The sequence below is a fragment of the Heterodontus francisci genome, chromosome 16 (assembly GCF_036365525.1).
Source record: "Heterodontus francisci isolate sHetFra1 chromosome 16, sHetFra1.hap1, whole genome shotgun sequence".
NCBI classification, from domain to species: Eukaryota; Metazoa; Chordata; class Chondrichthyes; order Heterodontiformes; family Heterodontidae; genus Heterodontus; species Heterodontus francisci.
Window position 1 is genome coordinate 78,887,098 of NC_090386.1, and position 25,586 is coordinate 78,912,683.

A 25,586-nucleotide genomic window follows, 5' to 3' on the forward strand; every position below is an offset into this window, starting at 1 on the left:
GTGCTGTTGGGGATGGTTTAAACTAGTTTGGCAGGGGAATGGGAACCTGAAGCCAGTTTCAGATAGGGCAATTTCAGGGCAGGGAACAGGAGGCAGAAAATTAGCGAGTGACAAAGACAGAAGAAGCAAAGGTTTAAAAGTGTGCAGCACAGAAATTTGGTACTGTTAAAAGGTATTTACTGAAATGCAAGGAGTATAGTAAATAAAGCCGATGAAGTGAGGGCACAGATAGACACATGGCAGCCTTACATCATTGCTATAACCAAAACTTGGCTTAAAGAGAGGCAAGAATGGGAGTTCAACATACCTGGATATAGAGTTTTCAGGCAGGATAGAGAGGGGGATAAAAAGGAGGGGGTGTAGCATTATTGGTTAAGGTGTCAAAAGCAGCTGTGAGGAGCAATGATGTGCTAAATGAATCATCAATTGAGACCATATGGGTTGAGCTCAGAAATAAAAATGGGACAACCACACTACAGGAGTGTACTATAGACCCCCAAATAGTGAGAGTTAGAACAACAAATATGTAGGCAAATTTCTGGAGTGCAAAAATAGGTCAATAATAGTTGGGGATTTCAACTACCCTCATATCAATTGGGATACAAACAGTGTGAAGGGAACAGAGGGGAGAAAATTCTTGAACTGCCTTCAAGAGAACTTCTTTAGCCAGCACACAACAAGCCCAACAGGAGGGGACGCAATTCTAGACTTCGGTAATGAAGCTGGGCAAGTGCACCAAGTAGCAGTGGGTGACCATTTTGGAGATAGTGACCATAATACAGTTAGTTTTAGCATAATCATGGAAAAGGACAAAGATAAAACAGGAGTAAAAGTTCTAAATTGGGGTAAGGCAAATTTTACGAGACTGAGAGATGATCTGGCGAAAGTGGACTGGATACAGCTACTTAAAGGAAAATCAGTGGCAAACCAGTGGAAGGCATTCAAAAGAGAGATTGTACAGGCATAGTGTCGGCCATGTCCCCACAACGATAAAGGGTGGTATGGCCAAATCTAGAGCCTCCTGGTTATCTAGAAGCATGCAGGGTAAGTTAAAGCAGAAAAAGAAAGCTTACGACAGTCACAAAAAAACTTAATATTTTAGAAAGTCTAGAGGAGTATAGCAAGTGCAGGGGTGAAGTAAAAAAGGAAATTAGAAAAGCAAAGAAAGGACATGAAAAATTATTGTCAGGTAAAATGAAGGAAAACCTAAAGATGTTTTCTCAGTACATTAAGAGCAAGAGGTTAACTAAGGAAAGGATAGGGCCTATCAGAGATATGCAAGGGAACTTATGCATGGATGCAGAAGATGTGGGCAGGATTCCTAATGAGTTTTTTGTCTCTGTCTTCATAAAGGAGAGTGATGATGTAGACATTGTAGTAAAAGAGGAGTGTGAAATATTCGATACGATAAGCATAATGAGAGAGGAAGTACTAGAGGGTCTGACATCCTTGAAAGTGGATAAATCGCCAGGGCTGGATGGATTGCATTCCAGGTTGTTAAAAGGATGCCAGGGAGGAAATAATGGATGTGCTGAGGATCATCTTCAAATCCTCACTGGATATGGGCAAGGTGCCAGAGGATTGGAGGTCTGCGAACGTTGCACCATTGTTGAAAATGGGTGCGAGGGATAGGTCAAATAATTATAGGCCGGTCAGTCTGACCTCGGTGGTGAGTAAATTGTTAGAATCAATTCTGAGACACAGGATAAACTGCCACTTAGATAGGCATGGATTAATCAGGGATAGTCAGCATGGATTTGTTAAGGGAAGGTCACGTCTTACTAACTTGATTGAATTTTTTGAGGAAGTGACAAGAAGGATTGATGGGGGTAGCGCAGTAGATATGGTCTACATGGATTTTAGTAAGGCATGTGACAAGGTCCAACAAGGCAGTCTGGTCAGAAAAATGAAAGCTAATGGGATACAGGGGAATGTGGCAGGTTGGATCCAAATTTGGCTCAGTGACAGGAAGCAAAGGGTAGTAGTCGACAGATGTTTTTGTGAATGAAAAGTTGTTTCCAGTGGTGTTCCACAGGGCTCAGTGTTGGGTCCTTTGCTGTTTGTCGTATATATTAATGATTTGGACTTAAATGTGGGAGGCATGATTGTGAAATTTGCTGAAGACACAAAAATTGGCCGTGTAGTTGATAGTGAAGAGGATAGCTGTAGACTCCAGAATGATATCAATGGTTTGGTTGAGTGGGCAGCAAAGTGGCAAATGGAATTCAATCTGGAGAAGGGTAAGGTAATGCATTTGGGGAGGGAAAACAAAGCAAAGGAATACACAATAGATGGGAGGATATTGAGAGGGGTAGAAGTGAGAGACCTTGGAGTGCATGTCCACAGGTCCTTGAAGGTGGCAGGACAGGTAGGTAGAGTGGTGAAGAAGGCATATCGAATGCTTTCCTTTATTGGCCGAGGTATAGAATACAAAAGCAGGGATGCAATGCTGGAACTATAAAATGCTGGTTAGGCCACAGCTGGGAGTATTGTGTACAATTCTAGTCACCACATTACAGAAAGGAGATAATTGCTTTGGATAGAGTACAGAGGAGATTTACAAGAATGTTGCCAGGGCTTGAAAGTTGCAGCTATGAGGAAAGATTGAATCAGCTAGGATTGTTTTCCTTAGAAAAGAGGAGGGTTAGGGGTGACTTAATTGAAGTGTACAAAATTATGAGGGGTCTAGGCAGACTGGACAGGAAGCCAAGACCTGCTACCCGACATGTGTCAGGCTCAGGTCAGGTCGGGTCGCACTTTGGGGTCCGGCATTCGGGCTCGGGTCAGATCGGGCACACTCTATCAACACCTTAGATAAGTGACTTTAATGTTAATTTGCTTTTTGGACTGTAAAGGTGGTTTTGCTACATTTACTTTAAGCTTGTGCAGGTAAGGAACAAAGTGAAAAACGGAAGGTAGGTTAACTGATGGTCAGGTCGGGTACGAGAAAAAATGGAAGGGCTCAGGCCAGGTGGGGTTATGTCGGGCTCAGGTTGGGTCTCTTTTGCAGACCCAAGCAGGCCTTTAACATGAAGGACCTGTTTCCCCTAGCGGACAGGTCAATTACCAGGGGGCACAGATTTAAGGTGATGGGTAGAAGGATTAAAGGGCACATAAGATTTTTTTTTTTTTTAGAGATACAGCACTGAAACAGGCCCTTTGGCCCACCGAGTCTGTGCCGACCATTAACCACCCATTTATACTAATCCTACACTAATCCCATATTCCTACCACATCCTCATCTGTCCCTATACATCCTCACCTGTCCCTATATTCCCCTACCACCTACCTATACTAGGGGCAATTTATAATGGCCAATTTACCTATCAACCTGCAAGTCTTTTGGCTGTGGGAGGAAACCGGAGCACCCGGAGGAAACCCACGCAGACACAGGGAGAACTTGCAAACTCCACACAGGCAGTACCCTGAATTGAACCCGGGTCGCTGGAGCTGTGAGGCTGCGGTGCTAACCACTGCACCCAGAGGATGGTGGGTGTCTGGAATTCACTGCCAGGATCGGTGGTGGGGGCAGAAACCCTCAACTTATTTAAAAAGGTACCTGGACCTGCAGCTGCACCTGAAGTGCTGTAACCTTCAAGGTTATGGACCAGGTGCTGGAAGGTGGGATTGGGCGGCTAGTTTGTTTTTGGCCATGCAGACACGATGGGCTGAATGGCCTCCTCTGTGCTGTAATTTTTCTATGGTTCTATGGTTCAATCCTATTTGTTCTTATGTTTTGTTTTTGCTGGTTTCTCCAGTTTTAATTTTGTCGAGCTGGCAGTCTGGAAAAGGCTAGTTTTAGCACCATTCCCTCACTGGTGGATAAATCATAAATTAGAACATTAAGATCTGTTGATAGCAGAACTGTGAAATATGAAAATTAACAGGAACAAGGATTTAAATTCATGCCTGACCTCCAAGGCTCCATGCTATGTACCATTATGGCACATGAAGACACTTTGGTTTGAATTACTGCCTTTATCAATGTTATCCTCATTTATAGCGAATTAGGTCTACAAATACTATCAATGTCCTGCAGTACCTATCATCACAACAAGTCAAACAGCTATCAGTATCATTATTACAATTAATGGTTAACTGGAATTAACTGAAATAGAAATGCAAGAGGATTTTGTTTATTCCAACTGTCAATGTTTCTGAGTAATCTACTGGAAGAAAGACCACACCCTGGTGTTTCCAAATTTATTTTCCTCTCTTATGAAATCTGTCTTTTAACCAAAGTACCACCCGTTAACATCTGAATTTAAAAATATGACAAAATCCAAATTACTCAAGAGTTCCCAAACTCATTCAAAACCAAATTAACCACATAAGTCTCTCAGTTATGTAGCCAACTACAAAATGGAATCAAATATTCTCCCAATACCAACATGTCAATAATATGTTTTGCCACTTCCAAATTATCTTCAAATTTTCCAACGACATCTATGTTATAGGGACATCGAAAAGAGCTTAAATATTTGACAATCATTTGAAGAACCCCCATTACCTGCAGAGATGTGTTAACTCAGACGCATTGGGGAGGAGCTCTGCTTAGTTGGAAAAAAATGCTGAATGCTGGGGGGCCAGTGATAAAAAGGATAATCATTAAGCAGCAATGAAAAATGTATTACGTACCGACAAGCCTTGTGTGCACACTGTCCATGATTGCAGAGAGAATGGAGGCGCTTCAACTTCCCCATTCTCCCCGATGTGCTGCTTCCTCTTCTAACGGCCCTCACAGGCTCCAAAAGACAGAATAAAAGCAAAATACCGCAGATGCTGGAAATCTGAAATACAAACCAGAAATGCTGGAAATAGCAGGTCTGGCAGCATCTGTGGAGAGAGAAGCAGAGTTAACGTTTCAGGTCAGTGACCCTTGTTCAGAACCCCTGATGGTCTTTGACCTGAAACGTTAACTCTGCTTTTCTCTCCACAGATGCTGCCAGACCTGCTGAGTATTTCCAGCATTTCTTGTTTTTATTCCAAAACCCAGAGGTTGTCGACCAAGTGCATCTCAGCAGTCACAGCAGGGATTTGTGCAGCCTACTTCTACCTCTGCTGAACCACATAGAGAAAAGGAGCAAAGTTTTGTAGTTACACATGGTATGCACAGAGGTTATGTGTTATGTTACGTTTCCATGATTTAGTATAATCACAAAATTTGTCACTTTCCCGTGTTGCCCATTTTTGGTTGCAACTTTCCTTTGACAGCACCTTCCAAACCCGCAACCTCCACCACCTAGAAGGACAAGGGCAGCAGATGCATGGGAACACCACCAAGTCACACACCATCCTGACTTGGACCTATATCGCTGTTCCTTTGCTGTCGCTGGGTCAAAGCCCTGGAACTCCCTTCCTAACAACACTTTGGGTGTACCTACCCCACATGGACTGCAGCAGTTCAAGAAGGCAGCTCACCACCACCTTCTTAAGGGCAATTAGGGATGGGCAATAAATGTTAGCCTAGCCAGTGACGCCCACATCCTATGAACAATTTAATAAAATCTTGCCTTTTCAGTTCTTTGATGATGATTGGGAAGACATGCATTGATGGGAACCTATGTGGGCGTGCGGCGGGTGGAGGGTGGAGTGATGCAGTGATGTACAATGGGTGGTTGGTTGGCAACAAGACTGCTTTGTGTCAGTGGGATGAGGATGGGGATGAGAATGGCTGTTGGATGTAGTTTTTATATGGAACGGGTGATGGCAACTAACTGAACATTACAGATAAAAGGGAATCCCTGGCTTCCTGGGCAGCTTTGATGGCGTTGCACTCTTCCTCCTCCTCCTTGGAATTGTTGGCAGATTATGGCTGCACAGTGCCTTGTTCCTCCTTCAGCTCTCATTCTCACGGCTGCTCAATGTTGTGCAGAGCTCAGCACCTCACAATCAATCTGGAAACCTTGGCTCCTGAATGCTGAAGCATGCCTCCAGAGTTCTCCAGACAACTGAAGTGCATCTTCAGCATGCCCACTGCTCGTTTAGTGACACAGCTTGGTGGTCATCTGGCTATGCGGGCATGGCCTTTGGGCTTCATTGAAGGAGTTTGTTCATGATGTCATCAGCCAAATTTGAAGGGGATGTCCTTCATCTCCTAGAAACCACCCCTTAAGTCTGCTTCCAGGTCCAAAGAGTTGAGGGAGCATGGGCTGCCGCAGGGCAAAAGCTTCATGGCAGCTCCCTAAGAATCTGGTGCACACCTGCATAAACTTTTACAAGTGGTTGCACACCAGCTGCACATTGAAATCGCTTGCTGCTGAAGGTTATTTTGACCCTTGGCTATGGTCCACTCTAAGGCAGCCCAGGTGCCACCCTGATCTAAGTCTCAGAATGCCCTAAGTGTATAAACTAACCTACCATAAGTACACTGAATAAACCCTATCTCAGTGGTAGGCAAGAAAGCAGCTGTGAACATGGAGTATTGATTGCAATTTTTACCCGATTTTTAATGAGCCTTACAAACTTGTTTTGTGTTTGTGCCCTGGGCCTGAATTTATTCGTGTGCTGCGCTCCTCGGAAGTGTGCTTTCAACTCGGCAGCCTTCTGACATGGAAGTGCTGCCGAGGAGCCCCCGCAATATTACGTGCGGGGGTTCATTTAAATAGATGGGGGCAGAGCAGCGGTCCCCGATGACGTGTAGGGGATGGCCACCGCGTCCCTGGCAACGGCATCTGCTGCCATTTTTAAAGGGCTTTAAGCCCTAAGCAGAGATTTAAATTTTTAAAGGGACCAGGATTTTAACTTTTAATGAAAACAGTAAATTTAACATCAAAGCGCCACTTCCACCCCTCCAATGATCACACAATAAATATATTTCGCACTCCACCCCCCCAAAAACCAATCTTGACAGTCCTGACCTTTAAACCCCAAACTTTGCACTCTTTGCCCTTCAACCCCTTCCCACCATCCCCACAGCCAATGAAAAATGGTTTCATCGCTCCTCCACCCCTCCTGCCCTGAAAATTTTACTCTTCCCCCCTCCCCACCAGGTTCTCGCCTCGGAATTCTGTATAGAGTTCCAAAGGTGCGCGAGCTGCGTTCAGAGTCGGTAAAATCGGCGTGAGAGCTAACTATTGTATATGGGTCAGCGGCATCCTGTTTTTGCCAATATCACTCAGCCCCATTACACTATACTCTTGTATTCATGAGGAACTTATAGTGCTGGCTTCTGGAGATTCCTTGCATATTCTTGCCTGTTTTCTCCTCAATACGAGTTCAGGAACAATGTGATTCCAAATGGATAGCAGTCGACATTTATATAGAAGTAAAAGTCCATCAAATTTCAACGTGTCACTGAGTTTGTGTCCCAAGTGAAAGTAATGCATGCCAGAGCGTAGAAATTGAGACATTCCCGAAGTGACTTGTGCCATTTTAAAATGAGTCTACATAACATCAGCCTTTAAACTTGTGTTTTAAAATAACCTAGCTGGTAGGGTTAAAAGCTTGGAGTAGGGGTGTCCAACCTTTTCAGGTGGGGGGGCCACATTACAATTTTTGTCTTAGATAGGGGGCCAGTGAGACAATTTTGGAAAGATAAAGGGCTGGATTTTGCTCTCCCCCAGGTGTCGGGTTCCGTGGCGGGGGTGGGGGGGGCCTGAAGATTGCTCCGGAGGAGACCTGCCATGGATCTCGACACTGTGGCGGCACCCCCACCGCTGGGAAACGGGACCTCAATTAAAATATTTAAATCAATAAAATACAGGTTAATAGAGCTGTTAAGAAGGCATATGGTGTGTTAGCTTTTATTAGTAGGGGGATCGAGTTTAGGAGCCACGAGGTCATGCTGCAGCTGTACAGAACTCTGGTGCGGCCGCACCTGGAGTATTGCATGCAGTTCTGGTCACCGCATTATAGGAAGGATGTGGAAGCTTTGGAAAAGGTGCAGAGGAGATTTACTAGGATGTTGCCTGGTATGGAGGGAAGGTCTTACGAGGAAAGGCTGAGGGACTTGAGGTTGTTTTCGTTAGAGAGAAGGAGAAGAGGTGACTTAATAGAGACATATAAGATAATCAGAGGGTTGGACAGGGTGGATAGTGAGAGCCTTTTTCCACGGATGGTGATGGCAAACATGAGGGGACATAGCTTTAAGTTGAGGGGTGATAGATATAGGACAGATGTCAGAGGTAGTTTCTTTACACAGAGAGTAGTAGGGGCGTGGAACGCCCTGCCTGCAACAGTAGTAGACTCGCCAACTTTAAGGGCATTTAAGTGGTCATTGGATAGACATATGGATGAAAATGGAATAGTGTAGGTCAGATGGTTTCACAGGTCGGCGCAACATCGAGGGCTGAAGGGCCTGTACTGTGCTGTAATGTTCTATGTTCTATGAGACATCCGCTGCCTGCAGTTAAGTTTATTAGCCTCTAATTTAGGTTCATTTGAATATGCTGATGAAGGGCCTGCCGCCAGGCAGCGGTGGGGGGGCACACCGAGGTCACCCCACTGCTAGAATATATGTGGCGGGCCCTTCTTGACGTCGCGGGTTGAGGCAGACCTCTCCCGGCAAACCTTTACCGGCCCCTGCGCCGCAATCCACGTTATCGAGGGGCCGGTAAAATCCAGCCCTTGGTTTCAATGGCGAGTTTTAGAAAGCCTGAGAAACCAGTGTGTGCACCAGTAAATTTGAAAGGACATTAATATATCACTATAATGGAGAAGTTTGCATATTTAAATTGGTAATATGCCTCTCCCAAGGGGATTATGCGCAACCTGTCAAATGAGCCTGCGTTAAATCTGGAAATTAGCAGGTTGGAGCTGACTTCCGAATGCACTGACATTTTCACTAAATCTAACTTCCCACCTGCACCTAAACAATGCGCTCTTCTATGTTAAAATTACCCCCCATCCGTAATCCTACTTTTCACAACAGCCATCCTGAAACACAGAAAATTCATATTTGAAAACTGTACCGTATTATTAAAAAAAAGGCAGCCATTTCCTATATTACAACACTGACTACACTTCAAAAGAACTTCATTGGCTGTAAAGTACCTTGAGACACCCTGTGGTCATGAAAGGTGCTATATAAATGTAAGTCTTTTTTCTAACTATAGTCTGAAATGATGAATCTTCCTAAAATATCAGGATTAAAAAAGGGATATTTGCAATGCTATAAAAACCTGAGAGATCACACAGCAGGAACTTTAAAAAAACTCCAAAATTCAGCAAAAGAGCATTATCCTTTTGCTTTCAAATGTTTTAGCGTTAAAATGCCTCACTTTAAAATAAAGACTAAAAAACTATGACCTAGAAATTTATCCACACATCTCCTGTTTTTAGGGCTTTAAAAAGCCTAAGTCTTCAATACGGCGGGCAGGATAGGCATGCTAATGACAAGCCGGAAGTGCAATCCCTGCTGTATTGGTAAAGGCAAAAATAGGCATGCAGTGCCCAGATGTGCGAAACAAGCACTGGCCAATTTGCCTCTGGAATAAAAGGACCCAATGCCTGTTTGAAGCCTGCTTTGCAATATTGGTTTTCACCAAGGCAACCAATGCCAGTTGGACACAGCAAACCAAGATTTGAGGGACAAGTGCAGGGTTAAACTATAGCACAGTGTACTAAAACTTAAGCAGCCTCACGTGAGCACTCTCACATGCCCAATAAATTGCACATTTAATACCAATGAGGTACACTATTATGTATTCTCTTAAAAGTACACTGTTCCCCAACTTCCCCCAAGAAGCAACATTAATTTTTTTTTACAGCCACAGAATCAAAATTTTTGAAATTCTATTTTTCTCCAGAAAATCTGTAAGAGTCACTTTATAAATGAACAATCAGCACTCGGTAAATGAGAAATAGCTGAATAAATTCAAACATTGCAAAACAATCTCAGTTCTAGAAATAATTTCTTGAAAAATCATTTGAAATAGCCAGTTCTTACACTCTGGTCTTAAATTGATATCAATTCAGCAAGGTTAGATCAGACTGTTTGGCTAAAACTGAAATGATCATATAATAGAACACAGATTAAGCAGAACAAAAAAAAAATTACAACATTACAAACATATTAATGCAGTAACAAAAGCAGTCCGTCATTCAGATGAAAAATAACGATTGGTGGTGCTACTCACAGAGACTATGCAAAAGGTTGCTGTGCACTTGCTGAAAGCTTAGGAAACACAGCACTACTGGTTCTACCGTGCAGTCTTTTAAATTGACAGGGTCAAACACGTGAGTTTTTGGAAGTGCTGTCACGGTACTAGCCTTCCATAGCCACTGCCAAGTATTGGCTAATCAGAACAAGCTTTTTTGCAATCCATGAGAAAAACAGTATTGAATTTGGACACTAAACTGTTTTTCCTTCCACTGTTGTTTGCAGAATTGTGGTCAAGTGCTGGCAAACCATTCAGTACTTTTTTCCCCTCCAGACAGAATGGCTTACCATCGAAAACTTAAGTGACAAATGAACTTTGGCATATTTAAACGTGAGGTGGTGCACTTTGATAGGAAAAACAGAAATATAACCTACACCTTCGAAATGAAAAAGTGAATGGGGTAGGCAAGCAAAGGGATCTGGGGATACAGGTGAACAAATCATTAAAAGCAGCATCGTAGGCCACCAAAATCAATTAAAAATACCATCAAAGCACTGGAATCTATTTCTTGGGATATGGAATTCAAAAGTAGCGAAGTTATTGAAACTTGCACAGAACCTTGGTTAGACTGCACTGTGCACAGTTCTGGCCTCCATACTATGAAAAGGACATAGAAGCACAGGAGAAATGCAAAACAAGATTTGCAAGAATGGTACCAGAACAGGGATTGCAGCTATCAAGAAAGATTGAACAAGTTGGGTTTTTTTTCTTTAGCAAAGAGAAGATTCAGAAGAGACCTGACAGAGGTCTTTAAAATTATGAATGGGTTGGTCAAGGTAGATGTGGACAGAATGTTTCCACTTGTTGGAAAATCTAGAAATAGCAGCCATAAATACAAGATAGTTATTAATAAATCCAATAGAGAAATAGGGTAACTATCTTTATTCAGTGTGGTTGGAATGTGGAAGTTGCTACCACAGGAAATGATTGAGGCAAATAGCTTAGATGCTTTCAAAAGAAACTAGAATAGCACAAGGAAAGGGAATTCAAAAACATGCTGAAAGGATGGGATTAGGTAGGGTGAATGGGACATGCATGTGGAATATAAAAAACAGACCAGACTAGTTGGACCCAATGGCTTGCTTCTGTGCTATATGTTCTATGCAATATACAGGGTGCTGTAGTCATTGAATACCCATTGCTATTGATCAAAAATCATTTTTAAATGTCTCTCACCCGAGAATTGGTGGCCTCACGCTAATTTTGTCTCCCAATCCCCCCTTTCTGTGTTTGTCTTTCAGTTCTTTTGTGTTTTAATTATTTTATTCAGAGATACAGCACTGAAACAGGCCCTTCGGCCCACCGAGTCTGTGCCGACTATCAACCACCCATTTATACTAATCCTACACTAATCCCATATTCCTACCACATCCCTACGTGTCCCTATATTCCCCTACCACCTACCTATACCAAGGGCAATTTATAATGGCCAATTTACCTATCAACCTGCAAGTCTTTGGTGGTGGGAGGAAACCGGAGCACCCGGCGAAAACCCACGCAGACACAGGGAGAACTTGCAAACTCCACACAGGCAGTACCCAGAATTGAACCCGGGTCCCTGGAGCTGTGAGGCTGTGGTGCTAACCACTGCTCTTCATGCATTTTCTTTCTCTGCATATGGCTCACACATTTCCTGTCAACAAATCTCTTTCCCTGTCGCCTCTCAGGTATTTCTCTCATGGATTCTGTAAATTTGCTTCTCTTTCTCTTCTTATGGAAATCGAATGCCAGGCTTCACGCTTTGAGCCCTTCTATATGGCTACAAATGAGGGACTGAGATATGGAGTGAGAATTACCATTAAAATAAAGAGTTGGGACAGGTCACACAGCAAGTTGCTGTGACCAGGAATGCACTGCTTGAAAAGGTGATGGAAGCAGATTCAATAATAACATTCAAAAAAGAATTAGATAAATACTTGAAGGGAAAAAAAACACAGGGCTATGGGGTAACAGCAGGGGAGGGGACCTAATTGCACAGCTCTACTGAAGAGCCAGCACAGAGACAATCAGCTGAATGGTCTCCTTCTCTCCTCAGACCAGGATGGGACCTGGGATGGTCTTTAGTTGTTACTGTATTAGATTCAATGCTATGGTGCTGGCTGGTATTTAAATGCTTGGGAATTGCTGCAACGCCAAAGAGCAAGGGGAAAAACTGACATCTAGGAGAGTACAGGGCTCAGGTCAAAAAGAAGCAAGAGTGTAGGTTCAAGAGCTTGTTCCTAGACTGAAGATAAAAAGGAATGAGGAGGCTAAGGCTAAGATGGCAAGAAAGGGAGAGACTGGGGCTGCAAAGAAATCACAGTCTCTGGTAACTGCTTGATCTAGATGAGAGGAGTGAGATTAGGAGGAGGTCAAGGCCAGGAGCTGTCGAGAAAGTGAGGTGTACAAGGATTAGTCTCTGGTAACTAAGGGTTGAATATTATGTTCGTAGCGGAAGTCCTGACGACAGGCCAGAAAGCCAGGGGCAACCCGGACTTGGCCATTTGTGGTACCTCAGGATGCATTTTGCTGGTGTCAGGCAACTAATTAGTTGCCAGTGGGGCTGCCATCCTTTTAAAAGATGGCCAACCGCCCCCAGAAGCTGCTGGACAATCAGATGGCCAACAGCTCAGCAGCAACACCAGGAGCAGCGGCCACTGCTGGCACTACACCTGGAAGAAGGGGACACCATGACACCGCCCTCCCTCCCAACCAGGTAAATGGGGTCTGGGGTCAGTCAGGCAGGCCTGGGCAAGGGGTGGGGAGGTGCGATCATTGCCACCGGTGGCGGGGGGGAGGAGGGGTTCCGTCAGCCAGAAAGTGCCTAAATAGAAGGACAAAACCCTCCCACCGAGCCCACATGGAGGCCATCATGGTTTACCTGGTGGTCTCACCACATGGCGGAGGGCCCACCCGCCGCTGGTAAAATGCCAGTGCTAGCGGGAAGAGACCCTTAATTGGCCATTTAAGTGGCTCAATTGGCCTCCACCTTAAGAAAGACGACAGGCATACCACCCTCCCGCCTTCACTTGCTATTTTACGGGTCCCCCTGCCTCCCAGCCCATCCCCAGAGGCCTGGAAAAATCCACCTTTGTGACTATGGTCATATGGTATGCTTAGACCAATCAAATCTGCAGGATGATGACACAAATAACTTGGCATACACTGGAGGTTTCAAATAAAGCGTTTGATTCACCTCCATTTTCACAGAAATAATGACATTGATAGGGATTCACTTGGGTGTTTATAACAATAACTAAGAAGCCTTCTCTTCTGCTTTCTATTACTCCTACATGGTGCTTGCATTGTGGCTTCAGGAGAGCTAGAGGCAAGCTGCTCATTCCCCCTGCTATGACAGCTGAGATGCCTTTGGTGGACATCTACTGGTTTTCGGAGCCTGTGAGAGGCTCTGCCAAAGAGGCTCCCGACCTGTACCTGTGCAAGGGCAGACTTGGTCATCAGGACGGGAGGTAGCATGTTGTTATGGCCCAGGGTCTCGGGTTCCCGCTCAGCCTTCACCTGGTCTTACCGTAACAGGGTTTAATTTTAAACACACCGTGTCTTTAGCTCCCTCTTGGTGAATCCTTGTTCACTGCTTTCCGATTATAAGGCAAAGAAACCAGCCAAACAGGTTTTCTTAGGTTTAAAGAAGACAGGTTGAACTTCATTAAACTTAAACTCTAATTTGGTTAATGCCTATGGATGCGCGATGCACCCAAGCTAGTATGCACATGTGATACATGCAGATAGAGACAGAAAAGAGAAGAAATAAAGTGGAAAAGTTTGAGGCAATATCTGAAGGTGGTTTTGGTTACTGTCCTTACAGCTCGCTGTAGAGTCCTTGAGTGTAGGTAGGTCTTGCTTTTCGTTGGGGCCCAGTATTCTTCTTAAACCTTGTTCGATGTAGGATACTTTTCTCCCTCGAGGTTCACGTGTCTTCAGTGGATTTAGAGGCTTGTGAGAAAGAGATGGGAGCAGACAGCAGAGGTCTTCTCAGTCCAGGAGCAAACAGTCTTTCTGAGTTCAAACTCTGTGGCTAGTTCAAAAAACCCTGGACCAGCCAGTTAGTCATGTGGCCAGCTGGTTTAACCAGTCCTGGCTTCTGTGGATTGTATCACCTTAGCAGTCTCTGGAATGCTCTTCCTTACACCTTCGATGTCTGGTGATCAAAATCCATCTGGGTTAATTGGAGCAGGGAATAGTCATTTGTCTCCATGAACACTGTCTGTTAGTATGCAAATGTTTTTCCAGCTAAGTGTCTGGTGATTTTTTTTAAACAAGACCTTTCTTCACTCCAGCAACAGTTTAAAATCAATGCTCATATGACAAAGTTAATGTGCCTCATACTTGGCAGGTGGGGGCCTGCAAGACAATGTGAATCTCCACCTGAGAGATGAGGTGTAGAAAGCGATGAACAGTGTGATTGTCTTGAGAAAAGACTTCCATTTGTCCTTTCTCCAATTTTCCTCTCATGGTCCACCCGCACATCCGTTTGCCAAGAGCTGCTGTTGTTTCTCTTCAGTGAGGCGCTGAATGGCCAAGGCGAGGCTTTCCTCCATCCTGTTTAAAGTGGCAGCCAGAGTGTGTAGGCCATTGGTGAGGGCAAGTATTCACTTGGTTACCTGCTGTGTCTGATTCTCCATGCAGGTGGCCACTCTGTGTGGAGATGGACATCAGCACAAAGGCCTGAGACGTTATGGTACTCATGGTAGAGACGGACACCTACAATCTCTTTCCAAGTGTGCACAGTGCCTCTGGAAATGCTGGCAGAAACACGCAAATTTCCCACTGCTGCTCCAGAGGTGTCCTTTCGTGAATGACCCTTGAGGGTCAGAATCTGCATCCAGCTGAGGAGAGCTTTGAGTGTCCTGCACCCTAGGACAGGGACTCTCCACTGGTGTCCCTGTCTCCAGCACCTGCTCACATATGATGTGCACCTCACCATGTGACAACCTAGCTATCTCTATTGGAGTCCCCACCGAGGTGTGCGTATCTGCGCTGGTGGACAGTGTACGAGTCCCATGATGGTGCTCCCTCAGAAAGTGCATCCTCCTTTCAGGACACCTTCGCCTCCTCCCACTCCAGCCCCTCCGCAACCCTGGGAGGACCAGTGGGAGATGAAAGACATAAATTAGAACTGAGATGTGGAAAGTGTTCAAAATCTACATTGTGCAGATTTTGATATTTCAGTTTGTGATGACAGCAATTCAACATGTGCGACTGTGGCAGTGTTGCTAACTAATTCTGTCACCAGATATGTGGGAACCTCCATCTCTCCATCGTCTATGGCAATGGACTCTGCCACCCTGATGATATTTAATGCCTCCTCCTCCGCCACAATGGTCAGGGTGGTTATGACTAGAGGGCCACCCCTGGTATTCTGTGTTCTCTTCTCCTGCAGTGAGAGAAAGCACAGAGTTATGAATGTGAGAAATGGAAAGTGTGGAGAGGATAGAATGATGTTTGTGCAGGAGGACTGGAGCAATCGGTGAGAGATGGCAAAACAATGAGGGATGGGCATCGAGATGAAGATTTGGGAGATGCAGAGGGCGAGAGAGAGGGTAAGAGAGAGGGCGAGGGAGAAAAAGAGGGAGAAAAGAAGAAGATAGGAGCAGAAAGGAATGTTGTTTCTAGAGAAATGAAACCTTAAGCAGTTTTCAGTAAAACAAAACTTACAGCACTAACCTATTCCTTCACCTATTTCAAACTGACTACCAAATATATGCTTATGCTAAACATATTTCTAATTTCTAATAACCTCCTGAATATAATACCACAAAGCATATTTACTGCTCCATGTGAATTCATTTCACATTTTGTGTAATCAAAACAAAACTGTTCAACTTTCCTCCTCTGTGCCCTGTTATTGTAAAGTTTTTCCATTGCATCAGAAATATATGGACATGGACATGGCATCTGTCCATCTCGAGAGACAATGGACTACACCCAGGGTGTACATCAACTGGAGTGTCCTATCCAGGGCACAGGCCTAGGCAAACAATATGTCACTGTTATAATGTAGGAAATGCAGAAGCCAATTTGCACACAGCAAACTCACACAAATAGCAATGTGATAATAAGACCAGATAATCTGTTTTTGTGATGGCAACAGATAAAAATTTATAATACCGTAAAAAAAAAAATTCACACCCGCAAGCCTACTTCTCTTTCAGACCATGAGTTTGTTTTTTTTTCTGTTCCCTGACCTGGCGTGTATTATCTCGGCTTTTCACACCAGCTCCAGCCTTACTTCAGCCTTCCCCCTGCCCCCGTTTCCCACATGCCAGTTTTCTACCCATTAGTCCATCGTCTATACATTCATGAAATGACTAACCTCAATATTTTTTCAAGCTTCAATGATTTTCATGTATTGCTTCAGCGCTCCTGTATAATTTTGCAGCCCATCCCAGTTGTCCTACTTATTCTTTTCAAGCTCCTTGTGTATTTATATGGCCAAATTAGAGTCTCCTTCAGTGCTCCCAGACCCCACAAAATGGCTTTTCCATTCTCCTTCAGCAGGTGGTACCAAGTTACATCTTACTGTTACATCTCACTTTGGTCAAAGGGACTCTTCCCAAGTTCTCTTAGATCCTGTAGCATTTGATTGATCTGGGTTTGATTGTATTAGTCTGTCCACCTATCTGTTCACTGTGTTTGATTGCTTAATCCTATGGCTGGAGCTTAAGCGTTAAAACTGAAACTAGAAGTTTCTGCAGCAAAAGAAAACACTGCTCTGAGGAGCCATTGTACTGAAATGGTGTAAGAATTATCATATTTTAGAGTGCTGTAAATAAACCAGTTGGTCTTTCAATATTTGTTATCTGCATTGCTTTCAGGTAAATCAGATATACATACTATAACCAGCAACCCGATGTAAACATAACAAAAACGTGACGACGAGGATGATTCACCAAAATATGTTATTAGTTCCAGAGCCTTTCTTCCAGCGCCAGGAAATCCTCCCTTGTGCTGGAAACGATGGAGTTCGGAGTTCAAGACCTACTTACTCACTACGGGGATGGGCATCCCAGATATAGCAGCGAACTGTAAGAAAGCGATACTTGTACATTGTCTAGGAGCAGAAGGCCAGTGAGTCTTCGAGCAGCTCACAGAAGATACGGCTACATTTGAAACGGCGGTAAGTGCTCTCAAAAAATACTTTGGCCCAAAGAAAAGTGTGATAGAGCGGTTCGCATTCCACCAGCGATCCCAGGGACATAGTGAGCCCATTAAACAATACGCAACAGCATTGCAGCCATGGCGGCTACATGTAAATTTGGCACACTAACCAACGAGCTAATTTGTGACCAATTAATGAAAAAGACTTCAATTCCACAAATTAGGGAATGTCTTCTCATTCAGGATGATGATTTAACCTGGGAAAAAACCATAACACCCTTGGCAGTACAGATCGAATCTGCTATGTTAGATTTGAGAGATTGCACACACATGCTCCCTTAAACTCTGGGTTGCAGACACAGCTTGCCCAACTAGCCTCAGTGCAAGGGTTAAAAACAAGAAGTCTTCAACAACCTCATCAAAATATGTCCCTTCAGTTACCTTCAAAACTGTGCCCAAATTGTGGAAATTCTCATCAAGTCACAACACCATGTCCAGCTCGAGGAAGAACATGCAACTCATGTTTAAAGTGGAACCATTTTGCAAAGATGTGCAGCTTGTCAAAGAAAGACTTAATTGGTTCGTCACAGGAGGGAGTGTCTTCCTGAGAATGAGGTACAACATGTATTTACCATCACAAAATGTAAAGCATCAAATCACTTTAAGGAGTGGTCAGTCGAGATCGCAGGCCTCTCAGTGTCATTTTTTTATCGATGTTGGCGCGAAAAGTATCTATTTGGAGTGACAAACTCTACCATCAGTATTTTTCGCAATTCTCTCTCACGCCTGCAATAGACACTCTTCAAGATTATGACGACAATATCATTCCAGTTTCGGGGACAATCACAGTTCCAAAATACTACAAAAATGTCACCCGAGACAGCTTCACTTTCTATGTAGCTAGTAGCCAAAGCCTTATGGGTTAAACCTTTTCCATAGGCTTGGATTCAAACTCACTGACCCCACCGGAGCACACATTAATGGGATTGATAATGCAGATTATACACACCAGTATCTTTTCTTATTTACTGGATTTGGGGAGATCAAAGGATACTGTCATGCTCCTCACGTTGACACATCAATTCCACCAGTTTCGCAAACTTTGTGACAGTTGCCATTTGCAATCTGTGCTGAAGTGTCACAGGAGCTGAAATGACTCAAAGCAGATGGTATAATTGAAAGAATCGACTCATCGTTGTGGGTATCAAATCTAGTCATTGCACCATGAAAAAATGGTGAACTTAGACTATGCATTGACCTAAGAGACCTTCCTATCTTAAAGACTATTTCTGTACTTAGAGAAAACAGACAAGTTGAACACTAAGAAATAACTTGATGTATATATGTTTGTTGTTTAGAATACTTTAATTCAAAAATAATGTCTTTCGTCAATCGGGAGAAAAATGTAGGGCTGGATTTTACATTGCCGCCGCCGATTAAACAATGGCAGCCCGCACGCACAGGCAGCACTTCATAGAGCCACTGCAATATTAGTCGCGGCAGCTCATTTAAATGGCCAAGGCAGACCACGCCCCTCCCTGAAGATGTGGAGGGGGCGGGCGGTCCGTCCCCAGCAATAGTGTCTGGCGCCACTGCGCAGGCGCGAGGCCATTTTTATAGGGCTTCGAACTCTTCCATTTAGTTTAAATATTTAAAGAGATAGTCATTTAAAATTTATTTTAAAAAATCAAATAAATGTTTCTCGCCCCTCTCCCAGCCCTGCCCCCAATAACCACACAATTCATTCTTTGCCCACTTCTCCCACAAAATTACTTACTTTTTGTACCTGATCTTCCCCCCCAAAGTTCATAAACTTCAATCTTCACCATTACCACCATCCCCAACACCAATCAGATTAGTTGGACCCCACTCGCCCCCGCCTCCCTGCACTGAAATACTTACCTGCTCCCCCCTCCATCCCCCCCACCAGTGTCCCACATCAGATCTCCAAACAGAGATCCTAAGGTGTGGGAGTGCCGGCCACCATCACCAATATCGGAGTGGGATGGACGGCAGAAGCAGGTAAGTGATTAATTCATTTATTTGCATTTCTTTAAATGTTTAAGTTCTGCTCCCATCGCCGAGCGGTGGGGGGGCGGGGGGGGGGGCCACAAGATCTCGCTGGCACCAGCAATATCGGGCCGGGCCCTCCCGGCATTGAGGCCCATGGCGGGCCTCTGCCAGAAGCATTTTCCAGTCCCCCACACAACACCCGACGTCGGGGTGGGGGGGGGGGGCTGTAAAATCCATCCTGTAGTGTTTGATTGATCTCAGTTTGATTGTATTAGTCTGTCCAGTTATATGTGTTCACTGTGCTTGATTGCTTAAGCCTACGGGTGGAACTTAGAAGGTAAAACTGAAAATAGAAGGTTCTATAGCAAAAGAAAACACACTGCTCTGAGGAGATACTGTATTGGGATCATGTAAGAACTATTATATTTTAGAGTAAACAAACCAGTTGGTGATTTAATACAAGTATGATATCTGCATTGCTCTGAGATAAATCATATATATATATACACAATATCCAGCAACCCAGCGTAAATATAACACATTCAAGACAGAAATTTCTAAGCTCCATCAATTTCATTGCCTGCTGTGTGCCATTCCAGCCCCTCCATTCACTCCAGCCTGAATTCACAACCATGAATTTTGTCCATGAACAATTCCACAGGACCTAAATATGTAGCATGTACCTTACATGGTATAATGCTCATTATTCAATAACAGATCCTCCTATTCACACTGAGCAACACCACAGGAGATCTGCTGGTATTATCAACTTGTCGCAAAAAAGTTACTTGAGCTATCTAATGTAAAAAAGCCAAATAGCTTTTCACTTACAGTACTGTTTCACAGGTGACGCAAATCTAATAATACCCCACTTCTAATCCAATAATCTATTTTGTGTACTTTAAAAAAAAATCAGTAACTTTCACAAAGAAAGTTAACAAAGACATCAATGGTTGAGGAAATTTGGAAATTGAACAAGGCATTTAATAGATGACAGTGCAGTGGGAAAAAATGTGATTACCTTGTGTTATAATTCTATTGCTTTTAAGTTCAGTTCTTGTAAATGACACATTTATAAGAACTGTGAGCTGAATAGCAACAGATGAAAGCTGTAAGAAAAAGCAAAACCAGAAACATCCTACTTGGGCCATCCATCAGCCAACAAGCCTCCTCTTGAACAATTTCCAACCAAAATGAGCAGGAAAGCGAGCAATTTACTTGGAATGCAAAATAAGACATAAGTGACATGGAAAATTCCTTTTTGGAAATAGTTTTTATCTCCCCAGTTAATAGGAATCTTTATGAAGTGGAGAATAGCAGCCAGCTGAAGAGACTGGCCTACTAATGCTGCCGACAGCTCGGCGATTACCCACCGGGAGAGGAAAACCAAATAAACGGCAATCATACCAGGATATTCTTACTCTCTTCCTAGTGGCATTATGGCAGCTACCTGCTTGTCTCTTGGCAATGCATCATGTGTAGAAAGTAAAGACTGTGGAGGGCAAAAGGACAACAAGATAAGACAAGCAATATCGAGACTTTAACCCTCCAAAATGCCCAAATCAAATAATAACTAAAACATACAATAAAAGTTCAGCCATTTATTAGTGTGAAATCTACAGAAAGCCTATGCAAGGAGAAAAGTTAATTGAGGAGCCATATACCACCAAAATACTTCCAAGCAACACTACAACAGTGGCGTGCTTGTGCAGCCTCAACCTTCCCCAATGGCACTGATGGCTATGCTCGGGGAAAGACCTTTTGAAGCAAGTTTATAATTATTGTGATGGGTCATTGAAAATTCTGCTATTAGTAAAGTAAATCAACAGGAAAGCCAAAGCAGCCGTACAATGTCTTCTCCAAGTACACTGAAAACGTCAGCCTAACCCACAAAACATATAGTCAATCAAGCTCCAGCAAGTTCTGGTAATAAACCTGAATCGTACCACCACTGAATCCTAATTGGAGTGAAACAGAGGATAAAGTGCAGCCTTATCTGCCACAGAGACACCATCAGTGGCACATTAGTCACTGCATAGTTCCTACATGATTGATGTTTACAACTAATTGGTCAAATAGTTGCTAATGATTCCTCACAAATAAACCATCATCAGCCCAAAATTTCAATTGTCCACTTTTAAAGTGCTCAACCATAACTATATTTTAGTCACAAGTTGTAAATTAAAGTTCTGTCTTGATAGATCAAAAAATTGGTCTTGGCATATAGTGACGCCAGCATGGTAACATTTATTTGACCAGCCCTAGTTGCCCTCAAGGCTTTAAGAGTCAACCACATTTCGTGGAACCGGATGGGGTAGCGGGTTCCCTTCCCTGAAAGCTGTTTGTGAACAAGTTGTGTTTTTACAGCAATCTGCCAGCTTGCATAGTCATTTCATAGGCATACTAACCCATACAATTCCAGAAATATTGAATTGCCTATCACAATTTGCACTATGTAATAACCTTCAACAACTGTTCAAGTAACAAAGAAACTGTACATTAATATCTCAAAGACAAATCACTTCGTCTTCCTACATTTGGCTTACTCTTAAATTGAGCACACATTTCCAGTTAAATGTAAAAATGGGCTTTGCCAAAATAAAATAAAATAAAAACTTTGAAAAGTTGGAAACATTAAATTATATTTGACCTTTGACTCATTCCTTTTGTGTACTCTCATTATATATCCCTTTCAAACATTAATTCATTTTAGCTCTTTATTAGTACCGTGAGCCTCTTATTTTCTTAAATTATTCCCAACTTTTATTCGAACTATCCTTATAATGCAGGGCAAAATGCATTTACGAAACGTCTGATCATAATTCAAAGAGCTTCACATGACTTTGAAATGGAGCATCTTTTGTTCCCAAGTTATTTTGTACGCCAAGATCATAGTTCATTGGGACAAGTACTTTAAAATATCAACAGATGGATGAACTTTACACAAACTCAACTAGTATCAATGTTCTTAGAGAGTCAGTAAAACAATGAAGGAACAATTCACCTTGTGTATTGTATTAAAGTTTATTTTTGTTGGAAGTTGCTCAAAGGGAGGCTTACTGGCTGACAGATGGCCTAAATAACCCAAATCTTAGAGCATACAGGGAAATCCTAAAAAAATTAAGTATTAAATGAGAAAATTAATCTATAATGGTAAACTCAAGGAGGCGAAATGAGCAGATATACCTTTGGACAGATAGGAGAGGGGTTAGAGAGAAAGATAATAAAAAAAGAAAGGACACTGATACAGAGTAAGAATTTGAGAGTCAGCAAAGTATTAGAAATTAAGTAAAAACAAGAAATGCTGGAAATACTCAGCAGGTCTGGCAGCATCTGTGGAGAGAGAAGCAGAGTTAACGCTTCAGGTCAGTGACCCTTCTTCTGACCTGAAACATTAACTCTGCTTCTCTCTCCACAGATGCTGCCAGACCTGCTGAATATTTCCAGCATTTCTTGTTATTATTTCAGATTTCCAGCATCCGCAGTATTTTGCTTTTATTAGAAATTAAGTCATGGAACTAACTGCCCTATTTGAAATGGAATGACGTATCAATGTAGGCGTGATGGCTTTGATTCAGTGAGACGGGGCCGGGATCTAAATATTTCAACTACAAAAGGGAAGAATTGCCTTATTAATTAAAAGGGATAATGACAGTCATGGAAGTTGAAGCTTTTAAATTGATGTAGCTCTCAGACAGAGTCTGTCTGCATAGAATGTTAATGATTGTTACCATATTAGGAGCATTTTAAAAAATGACTGAATAATGAGCAAGAGTTTTGAGGCAATTTAGAATGGTAACAGAGACTTCAGCTATCCTGCAGTAAACTGGGAGAAACAAGAAGATTCTGATCAACATTCCACATTCCTCCAGTCGAGCTGGACTGGAAGTTAGCCAAACTCATTGACATGAAAAGGGACCAGCTTAGTTTAGTTGAAAAGACTTGGCTGATGAAATAATAGACTGACAGTAGGAGGTATTTGAAATGCAAAATGGATTAGGTGGTCGGGGGGTAATGACTGCTGTTCCTCCGGCCTGGGTATTCTGCTGCGGGGAGGTAACTTCACCATCTCCGAAGTTAAGGAGGTGGTGGGCGGCCGCCTCCTCGTAGCAGACGTGATGTACAACAACGCTCCGCTCCGGTTGATCAACGAGTACGCCCCGGTACAACGCAGCGAGCGGCTGACCGTCTTCCAGCAGCTCCCACAGCTGATGGCGACGTCCAGGCCGGTCATCCTAGGCGGTGACTTCAACTGCATCATCGATGCGGCTGGACGATCCGGCAGTGACGACAGCAAACTGGACGCTACGTCCAGATTCCTAATAGAAACAGTTAAGGATGCCAAACTGCACGACGTCTTCAGCAAACCTGCAGACGGAGCGCAGCGCAGATACACATGGTCAAGATCGGACGGGTCTGCCCGTTCCAGGATTGACTTCCTGTTTGTGTCCCGTGCTGTCACGGTCGGATCCACCGACATCAAGCCGGTGTTCTTCTCCGACCACTGCCTCTTACTGGCCGACTGTCACTTACAGGACGACCAGCGGGTTGGCAGAGGGACGTGGAAGCTCAATGCGACACTGCTGACCCCAGAGAACGTTGAGGAACTCAAAAGGGATTATTACAAAGGTTGGAGGACCGTGAAACCCCTCTTTGAGTCTCCAGTTCACTGGTGGGAAGCGATTAAGGAGAACATCAAGAGGTTCTTCATCCACAAAGGTGTTCAGAAGGCGAGAGAGAGACAGAGGGAACTGTCCCGACTCCAGAAAATTATGCAAAATCTACTCCGGTTGCAGTCAATGGGGGTTGAGGTCAAGGAGGACCTCCAAGAGGTGAAGAGCCAGCAGGCCTCGCTCTTTGCCAAGGAGGCCTCCAAGATCATCTTCCGGTCCAGAGTCCGCTCCATCGAGCAGGATGAGACGTGCTCGCGTTACTTCTTCCAAAAGGTACACAGAGAGAGCTCTGTTATCAGCAGCCTGAAGGAAGAAGATGGCTCGGTAACGTCTTCGCAGTCCGACATACTAAGGATCAGCAAATCCTTTTATGCTGGGCTGTATGACGCGAAGCCCACAGACAGCAGAGCCTCCCAGTCCTTCCTGTCATCTATCACAGAGGTCTTAGATGACAGCAGGAGGGAGGGACTGGACAAGCTGCTAACTCTGGACGAGCTGACAAAGGCCGTCGAGTCTTTCGAGACGAGTAAAACTCCCGGGAGCGACGGCTTACCGGTCGAGTTGTACTCGGCCCTGTGGGACTGGGTCGGCCCGGACCTGCTGGAAGTATACGAGAGTATGCTCCTGGCCGGCAGCATGTCAGAATCCATGAGAAAAGGCATCATCACCCTCATTTACAAGCAGAAGGGGGAGAGGGCAGAAATCAGAAATTGGCGGCCCATCTCACTGCTTAATGTTGACTACAAGATTCTGTCCAAAGTCATAGCCAGTCGAGTCAAGTCTGCTCTGGAGTTGGTGATTCACCCCGATCAGACCTGTACTGTACCCGGCAGGAAGATCTCTGATAGTCTCGCGCTACTCAGGGATACGATCGCCTACGTACGGGACAGGAGGGTGGACACCTGCCTCATCAGCCTGGACCAGGAGAAGGCTTTTGACAGGATATCGCACACCTACATGATGGACGTGCTTTCCAAAATGGGGTTTGGGGAGGGAATCTGCAATTGGATCCAACTGCTCTACACAAACATCAGTAGCGCAGTCTTAATCAACGGGTGGGAATCGGAAAGTTTCCCGATCAAATCTGGAGTCAGACAGGGCTGCCCTCTGTCCCCGGTCTTGTTTGTTTGCTGTATTGAACCCTTTGCTGAGTCTATTAGGAAGGATGCGAGCATAAGAGGGGTGACAATCCCAGGCAGCGGAGGCACTCAGGTCAAAACCTCCCTGTACATGGATGACGTCGCCGTTTTCTGCTCGGATCCGCTGTCCGTGCGCAGACTGATGAGCATCTGCGACCAGTTCGAACTGGCCTCGGGAGCCAAAGTTAACCACGGCAAGAGCGAGGCCATGTTCTTTGGCAACTGGGCTGACCGATCCTTTGTCCCCTTCACCGTCAGGTCAGATTACCTGAAGGTGCTGGGGATATGGTTCGGAAGGGCCGGGGCGTGCACCAAAACATGGGAGGAGCGAGTAGCCAAGGTACGACAAAAGTTGGGCATGTGGGGGCAGCGATCTCTCTCCATTGTGGGTAAGAACCTGGTCATCAGGTGCGAGGCGCTCACGTTGTTGCTCTACGTGGCGCAGTTCTGGCCCATACCCCACTCCTGCGCCGTGGCAGTCACCCGAGCCATTTTCCGCTTCGTCTGGGGATCTAAAATGGACCGGGTCCGGAGGGACACGATGTTCAAATCTCTGGACA

At 44.2% G+C, this 25,586-nt stretch overlaps 1 protein-coding gene across 9 annotated transcripts in view; it reads right to left on the reverse strand.

Moving 5' to 3' along the window:
* Positions 1 to 25,586, reverse strand: part of slco4a1 (solute carrier organic anion transporter family, member 4A1) — a 205,568-nt gene that overhangs the window by 118,627 nt on the left and 61,355 nt on the right. Inside the window, exon 1 of one of the 9 annotated variants that reach the window (XM_068048434.1) lies at positions 10,080 to 10,152. The exons of 7 other annotated variants lie outside the window; for them this stretch is intronic. The gene's annotated coding sequence lies outside the window, so the exon portion shown is untranslated. Of the gene's footprint in view, positions 1 to 4,638; positions 4,710 to 10,079; positions 10,153 to 25,586 lie in introns of those variants that run through there. One more of the 9 variants, XM_068048435.1, reaches the window with a different exon arrangement.